We start from the raw sequence: 16,708 nt of genomic DNA, 5'->3' as shown, positions 1-16,708 counted from the left end.
CAAAGTGTGGTTAATGATTAATAAATGGAATAGGTTTCCTGTGGGAGGTTCCAGTGATGGAGAAAATATGTTACTCCTTACATGGTCACTACTCTTTATGGCTTTTGAGATGAAGGTCTCACCTTTGCACTGCCTGATGACTTGTTGTACCTCTGACCTCTGTACAATAGCATGATCGTCTGCTTGGTTGAGTGTTAGACTGCCTAGCATCCCGCTGGGCTCATCTGTTGCTGCATTGGAAGGGCTCTCACACCCACGACCCTCTGCAAGTCTATTATTGTGTCTCAACTTGCTTGAGTTGTCCCTCCAATTATCTGTAGCTAAATAGTAACCAATCTGGGGGATTCCGACTACCTTTAAACTACAACAGTCTGTGTCTCTTTTGGCTTCAGTACAATGCTAGTTGATCATCCTCCATCGCATGAACTGTCACTTGTGGATTTACTAGGTGGTTTTACAGCCAGCTACCCTTCCTGATTATCTGAGCCGGGAACTGGTTCAGATACATATAAACGTGCATGCACCAGAGGATACGTTTTTCCCCACGCCTGTCTTGGGACTCATCCCAGAGCATTTGGGCTGAGAGACAGGCTGCTGCTACCTGAGCCACAAGACCTTGCTGTTTCAGCCACAACACTCTCATGCTGCATATTCAAGATTAGTGAAATTAAACTGTTAATGAAAGTTGGGAACTTAGCAGTTTTTCCTCCTTAAGTAATGACTAATGGAGCATTTCTTTTGGTAAAGGAGGAATTTTGACTTTAACTTTAACCAGATGGAAAAGGCCTCAGAGCATGTTTGACAGCTGTGAAACTCTATTTCAGCACAAGCCAATGACATTAGTCTCATACTAAATGCAAGATTTTTATGTGCAAATCTATTTTTGAGAAACTGCCTAACAGTACACGTAGTTTAGAAGTTATGCTAATGCACTAATAATTCAGAGAACAAACATTCAAATCCCACCATGTTTTGATTGAGAATTTGAATTTAGTTTACAAGACTTAAAGATAAAAATCTCGTCTCAGTTAAAAGGAGACTAATTGGATTGCAGTAAGTCATTATGGTCAGAGAGTTAATGAGAACTGCAGCACAGAAAATCCCCCTTTGGACCATCCCATTTTCTAGTGCTTGGCCCATAGCTTTGTTTGCCTTAGCATTGCAAGTGCACATCAAGATACTTCTTAAATTCATTAATGTCCTTTAGGAAATGAGAGTCAACGTATTTAATGATTTGGCCTTGGTATGATTGCAGTTTCCGAGCAACTCTTAGCTGTCTTAACTGCCCTCTCAGGTAGCCTAGCAAGTCTGCCAATTGTTACATAAAAGAGGCCAACTAACACCTTCACAAGACAACCAGCGATAAATTTCAGTCTTACCAGCAATATCCAAATCCCAACAATGATAAGGAAAAGCTACTCACTGAGAATGTTAAAAATCTACTGTCCTGTGCACAATATCTAAGGCAACCAGGATGTTGCCTAGGCTGGAAAAATTCAGCCATGAAGAGAGAGAGAGACAGTATAGTTTGGGCTTGTTTTCCTTGGAACGGAGAAGACTAAGATGAAAACTGACAGGTATTCAAAGTTCGGTGGTGGGGAGAATGCATAGACAGGGTAGAGATAGAACATAGAACATTACAGCACAGTACAGGCCCTTCGGCCCTCGATGTTGTGCCGACCTGTCATACCAATCTGAAGCCCATCTAACCTACACTATTCCATGTACGTCCAAATGCTTATCCAATGACGACTTAAATGTACCTAAAGTTGGCGAATCTACTACCGTTGCAGGCAAAGCGTTCCATTCCCTTACTACTCTCTGAGTAAAGAAACTACCTCTGACATCTGTCCTATATCTTTCGCCCCTCAATTTAAAGCTATTCCCCCTCGTGCTCGCCGTCACCATCCTAGGAAAAAGGCTCTCCTTATCCACCCTATCTAACCCTCTGATTATTTTATATGTTTCAATTAAGTCACCTCTCAACCTTCTTCTCTCTAATGAAAACAGCCTCAAGTCCCTCAGCCTTTCCTCGTAAGACCTTCCCTCCATACCAGGCAACATCCTAGTAAATGTCCTCTGCACCCTTTCCAAAGCTTCCACATCCTTCTTATAATGCGGTGACCAGAACTGTACACAATACTCCAAGTGCGGCCACACCAGAGTTTTGTACAGCTTCACCATAACCTCTTGGTTCCGGAACTCGATCCCTCTATTAATAAAAGCTAAAACACTGTATGCCTTCTTAACAGCCCTGTCAACCTGGGTGGCAACTTTCAAGGATCTGTGTACATGGACACCGAGATCTCTCTGCTCATCTATACTGCTAAGAATCTTACCATTAGCCCTATACTTTGCCTTCTGGTTACTCCTACCAAAGTACATCACCTCACACTTGTGTGTGCATTAAACTCCATTTGCCACCTCTCAGCCCAGCTCTGCAGCTTATCTATGTCTCTCTGCAACCTACAGCATCCTTCGTCACTATCCACAACTCCACCGACCTTAGTGTCGTCTGCAAATTTACTAACCCATCCTTCTACGCCCTCATCCAGGTCATTTATAAAAATGACAAACAGCAGTGGACCCAACACCGACCCTTGCGGTACACCACTAGTAACTGGTCTCCAGGATGAACATTTCCCATCAACTACCACCCTCTGTCTTCTTTCAGCAAGCCAATTTCTGATCCAAACTGCTATATCTCCCAGAATTCCATTCCTCCGCATTTTGTACAATAGCCTATTGTGGGGAACCTTATCGAATGCCTTGCTGAAATCCATATACACCACATCAACCGGTTTACTCTCATCTACCTGTTTGGTCACCTTCTCAAAGAACTCAATAAGGTTTGTGAGGCACGGCCTTCCCTTCACAAAACCATGCTGACTGTCCCTAATCAATTTATTCTTTTCTAGATGATTATAAATCCTATCCCTTATAACCTTTTCCAACACTTCACCAACGACTGAGGTGAGGCTCACTGGTCTATAATTACCAGGGTTATCTCTACTCCCCTTCTTGAACAGGGAAACCACATTTGCTATCCTCCAGTCATCTGGCATTATTCCTGTAGACAATGAGGAGTTAAAGATCAATGCCAAAGGCTCGGCAATCTCCTCCCTGGCTTCCCAGAGGATCCGAGGATAAATCCCATCCAGCCCAGGGGACTTATCTATCTTCATCTTCTGAAGGATTTCAGATACCTCTTCCGTGTGAACCTCAATCCCACCTAGTCTAGTAACCTGTATCTCAGTATTCTCCTCGACAACATTGTCATTTTCTAGAGTGAATACTGTTGAAAAATATTCATTTAGCGCTTGCCCTATCTCATCTGACTCCACACACAACTTACCACTACTATCCTTGATTGGGCCTAATCGTTCTTTCGTCATTCTTTTATTCCTTAAATACCTATAGAAAGCCTTAGGGTTTACCCTGATCCTATCTGCCAACAACTTCTCATGTCTCCTCCTGGCTCTTCTGAGCTCTCTCTTTAGGCCTTTCCTGGCTACCTTGTAGCCCTCAAGTGCCCTAACTGAGCCTTCACATCTCATCCTAACATAAGCCTTCTTCTTCCTCTTGACCAGAGATTCCACCTCCCTCGTAAACCACGGCTCCCGCACTCTCCAGCTTCCTCCCTGCCTGACAGGTACATATTTATCTAGGACACACAGGAGCTTTTCCTTGAATAAGCTCCACATTTCCAATGTGCCCATCCCCTGCAGTTTCCTTCCCCATTCTATGCTCCCTAAATCTTGCCTAATCGCATCGTAATTGCCTTTCCCCCAGCTATAACTCTTGCTCAGTGGTAGACACCTATCCCTTTCCATCACTAAAATAAACATAACAGAATTGTGATCACTATCACCAAAGTGCTCACCTACTTCCAAATCTAACACCTGGCCGGGCTCATTACCCAGTACCAAATCTAATGTGGCTTCACCCCTTGTTGGCCTATCTACATACTGTGTCAGGAAGCCCTCCTGCACAGTCTGGACAAAAACTGACCCATCTATAGTACTCGAACTATAGTGTTCCCAGTCAATATTTGGAAAGTTGAAGTCGCCCTTGACAACTACCCTGTCTCTCTCACTCCTATCGAGAATCATCTTTGCTATCCTTTCCTTTACATCTCTGGGACTATTGGGAGGCCTATAGAAAACTCCCAACAGGGTGACCTCTCCTTTCCTGTTTCGAACATTAGCCCATACTACCTCAGTTGACGAGTCTCCAAACATCCTTTCTGCAACTGTAATACTGTCCTTGACCAACAATGCCACACCTCCAAGATGTCAGAAGATTAAATCAGTAACTGGGGATATCATTTTAAAACAAGAAACAGGAGGTTTAAAAGGGACTTGAGGAGTTCTTTTTTCACCCAGAGCGTAGTGGGCATCTGGAACTCACCACCTGAAAGTGTGGTAGAGGCTGGAACCCTAAAGACGCCTAAGAACTAATTCAATGAACACTTGAAATGCCATTGCATACAGGGCTATGGGCCAAATGCTGGAAAATAGGATTAGAATAGATGCATGTTTGATGATTGGCTCAGATGTGATGGGCTGAAGGCCTCATTTATGTTTTGTAAGATCTTTATGACTCTAATGTTTCGGATGTGAATATTTTCTAGTCTGGTTTTCTCCACATCTCTCTTGAAGTCAGTCACTTACAATATGTTACAATATATTGCTGTTAATCTGATTTCTGCAGCAGGTGATATTTCATTTATTTGTTACAATCCACAGTTACCCAATTCTATAACAATTTAATTCATCTTTCAGATGTGAAGTCAACTGCCTTCAAAGGAGTTCTTTGATGAAAGAACTCACTGCATTTTGTTTCTGTCATTGGAATTCCGTTTAAAGTGATTGGTAAAACATTACAATATAAGAGCAATGAAATTTACTCAATGTCCCAACATCCACCGCACTCCGGGATAATGAACTCCGCAGATTCACAATCCTATGAGACAAGTAATTCATCCCTTTTTTAAAATCTGCTGCCACTTATCCTCAAAGTATGACGTATCCAGATTGTCCCATGTGAGGAAATGTCTTTTCTATATATACTTTGTCAATCCCTTTTAACTGGATCTTCTAAACTGCTCAAACTCTCTTAGAACATAGAACATAGAACAATACAGTGCAGAACAGGCCCTTCGGCCCGCGATGTTGCGCCAACCTGTGAACTAATCTAAGCCCCTTCCCCTACACTATCCCATCATTATCCAAACTCTCTTCGTAAAACAAACCCCTCGTCTCTGCAATCAAACTAGTGAACCTCCTCTGAACTCCCTCAAATACAACAACATTCCTCCTCAAGTAAGAGGACCAAAATTAGAAGCAGTAATCCAGGTACAATCTCACTAATGCCTCATATAGTCAGAGCATCACTTTCTAACTTTTATATTCTACTCCTTTAACAATACATGTCAAAATTCCATTTCCCTTCCTTATTACCGGCTACACTGCATGCTAGTTTCATGCACAAGAACACCCGGATCCTTCTGCACTAAAGCACTGTGAAGTTTCTATCAATTTAGACGGTAACTTGCCTTTCATTACTCTGAGCAAGATGTATAACTAGAGAACCAGATGAAAGAACTGGATTGGATATGAGAATTGTTTTTTAATGTGGTGACTTTTTGTTATGATTATGCATTTACAATACAATATCAAGTTTTTTAAATAATGAGATAGCCACATGAGTAATGAGCTTGGGAACTGCTCCTATCCCTTTACAATAATTTAGTGAAACAGTTTTGGACACAGTTCTGGCACAGGTGCATTAATGCAGCATTTCTCAACAAATTTAGTGCCTTGTTTTTACTCTGAGCTAAAGGGTTTAACTTTTGCATATCATTTTATATTTGCAATGCTGCAGTGATGAAGCAGTGGTTTGTGGTGTCAGTGATGTTTAAAGGGGATAGAGCTTTGGATTTGTACAGAAGACCCAAGTATGATCTGGAATACGCTATCCATTGTCAATTCAGATTAAGTAGCAACTTTCAGAAAGGAACTAAGTAAGTAATAAAGAGGAAAAACAGAATTACAAAACTGTGGAGAAAGAGCTGGGATACAAGACAAACAAAATAACTATCAACTAACTAACAAAGAGTTGGCAAGATGGGCTGAATAGCCTCATTTTAGTTATGACTATGGTATTATGCAGTTCAATGAGCCATTGCTTGTTTCCTCAAGAGGCTTCTGTATTGTGCTAATGTGAGAAGAACCCAATTTATCAAAGAATGCTTTAACATACTTTGAAGATGCTGCACAATTATTATATTACTGCACCAAATATACTAAATGTCATGTGGAGATGTCATTCCCCATTAAAAACACAAAACTGAGATAGTTTATCTTTGAACAGTTTATCGAGTGAATTACTGCACTATTTTAACCCACAACCTACCTACTTATTCATCACTGTTGCTTGTGGGATTGTCTGGGGTACACAAGAGTTGTCACAACTGCCTGCACAACAGTTGTGATTTAAAAAAAACATTAATGGTATCTGAACAACTTTAAGATGTGATAAGGTAATATTAAAATGTCAGGATTCTTCATTTCTGACTGGTAAATATTTGAACATGACCATTTCATCTGGCTCAGATGATTTACCCACTTTTAAGGATCAATTTTATTTCCTCACTCATCATCTTTAACCAAATTCATATTTTATACTTTTCAAAGTTTTGTTTATTCTTTAATGCGATGCAAGTGTCACTGACAAAGCCAGCAATTGTAGTCAGTCTCTAACTGTCTTTGAGCTGAAATACTTCTTATGCCATTTAAGACTCAATCACATTGCCATGACTGTGGAGTCACATGTAGACCAGACCGGGTAAAGATGATGGATTTACTACCCTGAAGAATATCACTGAGGAAAAAAAAACACACTTGTCACGGATTTATGTGATGGACTCATCAGGATAATTGAAAAGAATATCAATTCAAACCAACATGAAAACAGCATGAAATGAAAGTGCTGATTGGCTGACAAGTTAATTGGTTGTTGATCAATGAGCACTCTCCTTTCATGGCGCAAAAGTTGTTTTCCCCCTTTTATTGGTATTCTTACAAACAGTCCTGATGTGTACAAGATGAAAGCTTCAACAAAATGTTTCAGCAATATTCAAGTACTGCTTTACGAAATGACTAAAAAACCCAGATAGATTTTTAGTTAAATCAACAATAGTTAACACTAACATTATATACCCAGATTCATTAAATTTAAATTTTGCCATCTGCCATGGTATTATGAACCTGTGTCCTAGGATTACAGATCCAATGATACTGTCACTGCCTCCATCTCCAGAACTACTCTAAGTCTACCTTATTCATGATTACCGCTGACGAAATACTATCCCACTGCTGCTACTTCTGTTTACCCAGACTCACTCCCCAAAGCTAAACAAAAATAGCCCTTCTCTCATTGGGATTACCAATACAAGCTTGATAATTTTCCTCTTACACTCATTGCATCTAGAATTCCTATTCTACCTCTTGCATTCTAGTTCCAATAAGTGTTGGATAAAATGCTTCAACGTCTAGTGTCCATTCAACAATGTTTAATTACTGAATGCGTGTTTAGAATTCTGCATCTCTTATACTAAATTATCTCAGTTCGTAATAGGTTGCTGAAATGCCCAACTATACTATTTTCTTTCTGTATTTCTGTAATTTCTGTAATTCTGTAATTTCCTGCATATTTGTTCTTCTATTTCCCTTTGATCATCTTGCTATCTACACACATTCCCAGCAGCTTGACTGTTCATTTTTATTCTTCAGTTCAACCCATACGACTTGACTTGATTCTCATTCTGGAATATCCTCTTCACAACTGTGATAGTTCCCTTAAACAAGGTTGCAACTCACACAACCAGCCCAGCTCGTCCCCTCGCCCCACTACATCCCAAAACGAGCCCAGCCTGTCTCCGCCTCCCCAACCTGTTCTTCCTCTCACCCATCCCTTCCTCCCACCTCAAGCCACACCTCCATTTCCTACCTACTAACCTCATCCCACCTCCTTGACCTATCTGCCTTCCCTGGACTGACCTATCCCCTCCCTACCTCCCCACCTATACTCTCCTCTCTACCTATCTTCTTTTCTCTCCATCTTCGGTCCGCCTCCCCCTCTCCCCCTATTTATTCCAGAACTCTCTCCCCATCCCCCTCTCTGATGAAGGGTCTAGGCCCGAAACGTCAGCTTTTGTGCTCCTGAGATGCTGCTTGGCCTGCTGTGTTCATCCAGCTTCACACTTTGTTATCCTGCAACTCCCTCCCCATTTCCTTTTATTAAATCCTTTTTCTAAAACCTTGAAAACAATTACAGGTGGCATGATGACTCAGTGGTTAGCATTGCTGCCTCACAGTGCCAAGAACCCAGGGTTCAATTCCGCCCTTGGGCGACTGTCTGTGTGGAGTTTGCACGTTCTCCATGTGTCTGTGTGGGTTTCCTCCGACAGTCCGAAGATGTGCAGGCTCGGTGGATTGGCCATGTTAAATTGCCCATTGTGTTCAGAGGTGTGTAGATTTAGGTGGGTTATGGGGGGATTGTTCTGGGAGGGATGCTCTGAGGGTCGGTGTGGACTTGTTGAGCCGAAGGACCTGTTCCCAACTGTAGGGATTCTATCAATACAAAGTTGCAATCTGAAATCAGGGACAACTTGCACATTTAGTGCTGGAAAGTAATCAGAACAAGGAAAAGAATGACAAAGATTAGATGGTAACAAAAATCCAGAGGAAAAAAGTAGGTTTCAAGAAAGTTTATGAAGGAGAGGAAACTGATGGCCTGAAACTGAAACTGAAACTGAAGTGGCCTGAAAGTGCAAACAGAGCAGGTTCCAGAATTCAGGGTCAAAATGGCTGAGGTTTTTTGCAACATAAAGTGGAGCAGACGGAGGGAGTTTGTGAATGAATTCAAAGTGAAGGGATGGAGGTTTCTAAAGAAACTTGTGTTGAATGATATGTGATGTTATAATGACCAGTTTCAAAGATGGTAGGAGCTGGAGGTGATGGCCTAGTGGTGTTATCAGTAGATTGTTAACCTAGAGGCCCAGATAACACTCTGGGAACTGAGCTCGAATCCCAACACAGGTGATGGTGGAAATTTGAATTCAATAAAAATCTGTAATTAAGAATCTAATGATGATCATGCAACCATTGTTGATTGTCAGAAAACCCATCTGAATCAATAATGTCCTTTAGGGAAGGAAACTGCCATCCTTGCTTGGTTGCCCTACGTGTGACTCCAGACCCACAGAAATGTCGTTGACTCTTAATTTCCCTCTGGGGAATTAGGGATGGGCAATGAATGCTAACCTAGCTAGCAACACCCTCATCCTGTGAATGAATCTTTTAAAAAGGTGGAAATCCAACCTGGACAGAGAGAGCCATTTATGATATTAAACAATGTACAATCAATCATAATTAGGGAGCTGAGTTGGCAGGTGTCAAGGGCAGCGGAAATATGGGAGAGATGTGTTAAAACTGTGTCACAGATTGAGATCTGGGAAGTAGAGCAGAGAGATGTTGACAAGGGATTGGTCTTGATCTTTGGTTGAAAAGAAATCCATGAGCAACTCACATTTAGCATTTTAGGAAGCTGAGGTCAGTTGAGGCATTTTGCTTTTGAGCGGAAAAACCAATGCTTGCCCTTCTACCCTGTAAATTTTGTTTTCTTTTCGGTACTAATGTCAGTTGTCATTTACAGTTCAGTCCTGTTTCTGTATCAGCCAAGTTCAAATAGCTACATTTCAGGAGAGATGCAATGCATTTATTGAATGTGTTTTCCACATAAGAACTCCCACCTTGCATATCTACTTTTGAGTTATGCCTTATGAACTTAATGAAGAAACCTCTAAATAGATTGGTTTGCAGCATTGAATGCTCGGTAACAGTAACCATTTTCAAAATTCTCAAAATGTATCAATGTGAGTCCTAGATATACTACATTCATTTTAGTAACAATATGTCCATTTCATTCATCAAATAGTGTGCAGTCTCAGCTACACAAATAACGGGAACAGTAGTATCAAAGTGATGTCACTAAATGAGTGATACAAAAGTCTAGATTAGTGGCTTCAGATCTCACTACATCAGCAGGAGGGAATTAAAATCAACTAATTAGTACATCTGAAATAAAGTACTAGTCACATTAATACGCTGAAACAAACACAGAGAATGGTGGAGAAACTCAGCAGGCCTGGCAGCACCTGTGGAGATAGAAACAGAGTTAACATTTCGAGTCCAGTGACCTTTCTTCAGAACAGGATGAACACTTGAGTTCTGATTGTTTGCATGCTGTTCTTCCAGTTTGGTTAAAGAGTTAATCTCATTTGATACTCTCAATGTGATATCGCAGAAGTTGCATTTAAAAGAAAAACTTAAACATAAAAATAACAGAGCTTTAAAAATCTGGGCTGTAAAATGTGAACAGCATTGAGATCCAACTGAATAGAATAGTGAATCACTTGTGAGTACAATAGCTTGCAATTAAGACGAGACAGCTGGATGGAAGGAGTTGGCCTGTAGTTGCAACCCTCAATTAAGAGTGTGCTACTTCTCAATTACCGCTTAAATGCAAAATTAAAGATGTAGTGAGCTATTTTGTAATGAGAATCAGGCGCTGCATAACTATGCTTAAAGATATTTACAATGAACAGGTGCCCAGAGAGCTAAGGACGTGTTCATTCTCCTTATTGGATAGTGCTCTCAAGGATGTTTTCCTGCACTGAACCCAACTATAGAAAGGCCAGCTAATGTGAATTCTTCCTTCCACATTGATTACATAGTATTATGCAGAAATATATAGTAGCTACAGCGCAGAAACAATCTCTTCGGCCAAATAGTTCAATGCAGGCATTTTCAAATAAACTACCTCCCACTCTTCCTTAATTAACTTCTATTAATATATCTTTCTATTCCTTTTCCCTCATATCTTTATCCAGCTTTCCCTTAAATGCATTTGTGCTTATTACCTCAACTCTGCCTTATGGTAGTGAATTCCTCGTTCTAATCACTCACTGAGAAAAGAATTTTCTGCAGAGATATCTATTGGGCTTATTAGTAATTGATTTCTATGTATTCCTAGTTCCTAGCTTTCATGACAAGTGAAAACATTTATATCTACTCTGTCAAACCCTCTGGTAAACTTCAAGATCTCATCACTTTTTACTAGTGAATGTAGCCCACTCAATTTAGTCTTTCCTGATTAGAAATAAACTGTTTTAATTAGAGTGTTGTAGAAATTCAGTTTTTACCTGTGGATATCGATTGGAAACTGCACATCAATGCTTTTATTATGCACTCATCTGTAAAAATGATTGGAGGATGTTTGTAGTTAAGGGGAACACTCAACAGTAGACACTTGTGTGTAGTGTTTGTACATTTGCCAACTTTCAGCATTACTCAATATTTGAATAATGGCAACTGTAGTGATTCTGACAAATTGAAACTTTGAAATAAATTGGCATCCATTCTGAGCTGTGAATTCTACTTCAGTAAACTTAATTGATGACTCAAATATAATTTGTTACTGCCATTGTGGCATCAAATAACACCATCTTCAAGCTGTTTTTAAAACATTAACATTGATAGAATACCATTCTAAACCAGCCACTGGTACAAGGCAAATTAATAAATATTGGTGCCAGTATCCCGCCTAGGTAAATGCGGAGGTTTAACATCAAGAAGGTTGTGTGGATGTAAAACCCAATCCAAATGCAAAAAATGAAAATTGATATGAAAATGATAAACCAGAATTGTGGTAACTCCATGCAATATGGCAAAGAAAATCAAAAGAGCAGCCATTAAGGCTAAGCAATTCTGAGCTGACATTTTTGTTTTGCTGAGGTCACCTAGTCAGTTTTCGCGAAAACATGTCAGAAAATGCAATTCTCAAAAAATTATTTTTAAAAGATTACTTCTAATTAATGTAGAGCCAGGAGTTTTCAGGAACTTTCAATTATTGTGTCAATCTTTGCAAAAGTCCTGCCTCAGATTCAGAAAGGTGATCCCTAATCTAGGTTGGCATTTCAATGCAACAATGGCAGAGATATCATCGTTTGTTGGGATTTGATTCAAATAAAATCCCTCAATAGTGAATATAACGGTTTCCTTTGCATATCTGAATGAAAAAGGATAGCTCCCCCAGTGTTTGGAAATTATCCATATCACTAATCGAACCAATTATCCGCTGATCGATGATAGTTATTTGTAGCACCCTACTTGGTGCTAATTAGCTGCGATTGTTTTCATTCATTTTACTATTGACAATCCTTCTAAGATACCTAGTTGGCTGTGAGGTGCATTGGGGCATCCCAAGGTTTGAAAGGTTTGAAACATAAATGCAACAATGTTATTTATTATATGATGCTCCGGTGTAGCAATAATCCTTAAACACTTTCTTGTAAAGAAAAGGATGTAGCAGGCACCGAAGCAAAAGTAATTGGAGAAGCTTTGCTTACAGAAGTGAAGTGGTGGACGAAGAAAGAAGAAGATTGCAAGGTTGAACCAAATGGACCGTCCTCTAAGGGTATAACAGAGAAAATGAAGAACGTGAAGTCTGAAGTCCAGACTGCCTGTGGATCGGATAATAAGATAATGTGAAGACATGGCACAGTGAGAAAACAAGGATGTAAGTTTTGATTTAAACGTACTGAGAAGTTTGAGTCTGGGAAGGACATGTAATAGCAATGAGGAGTTCAGGGCTAGTGAGGAAAGTATCTTTAGTGTTTTGGATGAGTTGAAAGCAAAGGACTGATACAGGAATGAAGTTGAAGTTCAAACTTAAGGCAAATAAAGGGATGATTGCTAGTTTCAGGAAATATAGGGGTAAAATGCAGCAACAGGCTGCAAGATGGGAAGACCAAAAGCAGTTTTAGGAACAATAGCCAAATCAGGAAGAGGACACTAAGCTTGGGAACAAGAAGGTATCTGACATTTTACTTTTCCTGATATAGTTTTGAGATCAGACCTAGGAAGGTTCAATGAAGAGTGCAGGAGGGTATTCCAGGAGCAGCACAAGGCATACCTGAAGAGGTGGTGTCAACTTGGAGAAGCTACAAAACAGGACTACTTGCACACCAAACAGCAAAAGCAGCAAGTGATAGGCAGAGCAAGCGTTCCCACAGCCAACTGATCAGACCTAAGCTATGCAGTCCTGCCACATCCAGTCATGAATGGTCATGGACAATTAAACAATTCACTAGAGGAGGAGGCTCCACAAATATCCCCATCTCGATGATGGAAGAGCCCAGCACATGAATGAAAAGGATAAGGCTGAAGATTTTGCAGTAATCTTCAGACAGAAGTGCCGTGTGGATGATCCATCTCGACCTCCTCCAGTGGTCCCCAGCATTGCACATACCAGTCTTCAGCCAATTCCATTCACTCCACATGATATCAAGAAACAGTTGGAGACACTGAACACTGCAAAAGCTACCAACCCTGACAACATTCCAGCAATAGTATTGAAAATTCATGCTCCAAAACTTGCTGCTCCCCTAGCCAAGTTGTTCCAATACAGTTACAACACTGGTATCTGTCAGATAATGTGGAAAATTGCCCAAATATGTCCTGTACATTAAAAAGAACAAATCCAACCTGGCCAACTACCACCCCATCAGCCTACTTTTCATCATCACTTAAGTGATGGAAGGTGTCATCAACCATGCTATCAAGCTGCATCTGCTCAGCAATAACCTGCTCAGCCATAACCTGCTCAGTAATGCCCAGTTTGGATTCTGCCAAGTCCACTCAGATCCTGACGTCATTACAGCCTTTGTTCAAACACGGACAAAAGAGCTGAATTCCAGAGGTGAGATGAGAGTGTCAACCCTCGACATCAAGGCTGCATTCAACCAGGTGTGGCATCGAGGATCCCTACAAAAACTGCAATCAATGGGTATCAGGGGGCAAACTCTCCGACGGTGGGAGTCATACCTGATACTGAGGAAGATGGTCATGGTTGTTGAAGGCCAATCATCTCAGCTCCAGGACAACCTCAGGGTAGTGTCCTTCGCCCAACCATCTTCAGCGGCTTCATCAGTGACCTTCTTTCCATCATAAGGCCAGAAGTGGAGATATTCGCTGATGATTGCAAATATTCAGCATCATTTGCAACTCCACAAATACTGAAGCAATCCATGTTCAAATGCAACAAAGTCTGGACAATATTCAGATTTGGGCTGACAGGTGGCAAGTAACATTTGTGCCACACAAATGCCAGGCTATTACCATCATGAACAAGAGGCAACCTAACCACGACCCCTTGGTATTCAATGGTGTTATCATCACTGAAACCACCACTGTCAACATCCTGGGGGTTACCATTGACCAGAAGCTCAACTGAACTCACTACATAAACATAGTGGCTACAAGAGCAGGTCAGAAGCTCAGAATATTGTGGTGAGTAACTCAGCTCCTGACCCCTCAAAGCCTGTCCACCATCTACAAGGAACAAGTCAGGAGTATGATGGAATACTCCCCACTTGCCTGGATTGGTACAGCTCCATCAACACTCAAGATGCTCGACACCATCCAGGACAAAGCTGCCCATTTGATTGGCACAACATCTACAAACATCCACTCCCTCCACTACCGGCGCTCAGTAGTAGCAGTGTGTACTATCTACAAGATGTGCTGCAGAAGTTCACCAAAGATCCTCTGACAGCAGCTTCTAAACCCACAACCACTTCCATCCAGAAGGTCAAGGGCAGCAGACATATGGGACCATCACCACCCTCAAGTTCCCCCCCAAGCCACTCATAATCCTGACTTAGAAATATATCGCCGTTCCTCCGCTGTCACTGGGCCAAAATGCTGGAATTCTCTCCCTTATGGTACTGTGGGTCAACCCACAGCAAGAGGACCGCAGTGGATCAAGAAAGCAGCTCACCATCACCTTCTCAAGGGGGCAACTAGGGATGAGCAAGAAATGCTGGCCCAGCCAGCAACACCCACATTCCACAAATGAATTTTTAAAAAAATCTTTAGTGGCTGTAGGATAATAATGGAAAAGAGTAAGATGTAGGGAGGTGTTGCCAGGATTTAGTAAGGCTGACATTGGTCTTGTAAGAAAAAAGAGAAATAGTTTGGCTCAGTATCTGTCCCAATTATATCCATCATACCCCTTTCCCTAATGCTAAATGTTTAATATGTAAACTATCACTCTAAAACAAATCAAAGTATTTGAGTCTTTAAGCAAAATATTATCTTGAATTTTAGAAAGCCGTAAAATGAATAAAATAGGAAGTTTCAACTACTTGAGTGAATGTATTTGACAAAACCATTTTAACTGTACTTCCAGTTCAAACTGGAAGAATCCAACTGGCTACATCCTTTGTGTTTAATATTTTGAAAGTGAAACCAATGACCCGCAAATTGCATTTTATTTGTTTCATCAGGAATTTGAATTCACTGGTTGGTATTTAAGTTTGGTCACATTGAAGAGTTTGGAAATATCTCTTCCAGAATAGACTAGTAACATAATATATCCCTTGTATTTTTAAAGACTTAAGAGTGCTGAGGTTCATACATCGGTCAAACAATTACCAGTTGCACTTAAACTTCCCATAAGGAAAATGTTTGTTGGTTTTGACTTAGTCCTTAGTTTACGGAGCATGTGTGATAGGATAGGGTGGGATGGAGAGGAAGGAATCTGAAGACTGGCAGAAGCTCTGTACCTTCCTGTTTGACCAAGCATCATTCAGCAATATTTATGAAATTATCTGCAAACCCTCCCATACCACTTTCCTAAGAATAGCACAGATACAAGGACTTAATTGTAGTGTGGTGTTGGGTGGGGGGTGCTGGTAAGATATATAGAAACTGTGGAAAAGAGAAAAAGGGAAAGGCTACAAATACATTTTTGAGCATGACAAAAAGAGTGATCATGTCCTAGCCAAAACTCAAATCCTGTTTACACTGGAACGTAGAAATACAGCTGGTATACATTCAAGTCAAAGCCACTAATCACAAGTGCACAACACAGTCCCTTTAAACAGGAAAACCTCCTTATATAAAGAAATAAAACATTAGGCCAACACAAGTTCAGAGTTCAAATATTCCCAGTGTAAACAGAAAACAACTATAGCAAATGGCCTTATCCCGCTATCAGATATTGAAGTACCTTATCTTAAATTACAAGCAATTATCTCTATGTATGTTATTAGTTTTTGAATGGCCTCACTGCTCATTTATCCGGTATTACCCTTCAAATGAAGGTAGTACACCTGCCTACACTTCTATCTTCCAGCTGTTGTACCATTCGATTTTGCATCTTAATTTCTAATTTCTGACATATATACTATACAAAACCAAGAGGATGATTTGGGAAATGAACGTTGCGGGAAAAGAATGTCACTCAAGGGATTTCTAAATTGTATTATTGTTTTCCAGTTTTGGATACCCAAACCACAATGGAGGTCATTTTAACACTGGGTGCTAGGACAAAATGGACTGTTTCTGATTCAGTCGGCAGTTATATATCTGTCCTGATTTCATTCAATTCAATTGATGAAACAAAAAAAATGTGGGAAGACATATAATGGATATGATCCAAAGACACAGTTACCTGGAGTGTTGCTAAAGTTAGCTTTAAGGAGGTTTGCAAAATTTTGGTTATTTTGCTGTAAGTTTTCATTTTGGTTGTATGGAATGGAGGTGAAGGTGGGATAAGTGGGTTTGAAAGAAACAGT

Source organism: Stegostoma tigrinum, chromosome 9, assembly GCF_030684315.1.
Source record: "Stegostoma tigrinum isolate sSteTig4 chromosome 9, sSteTig4.hap1, whole genome shotgun sequence".
NCBI lineage: Eukaryota > Metazoa > Chordata > Chondrichthyes > Orectolobiformes > Stegostomatidae > Stegostoma > Stegostoma tigrinum.
The sequence above is the reverse complement of the archived record's forward strand: the minus strand, read 5'-3'. Positions refer to the sequence as shown.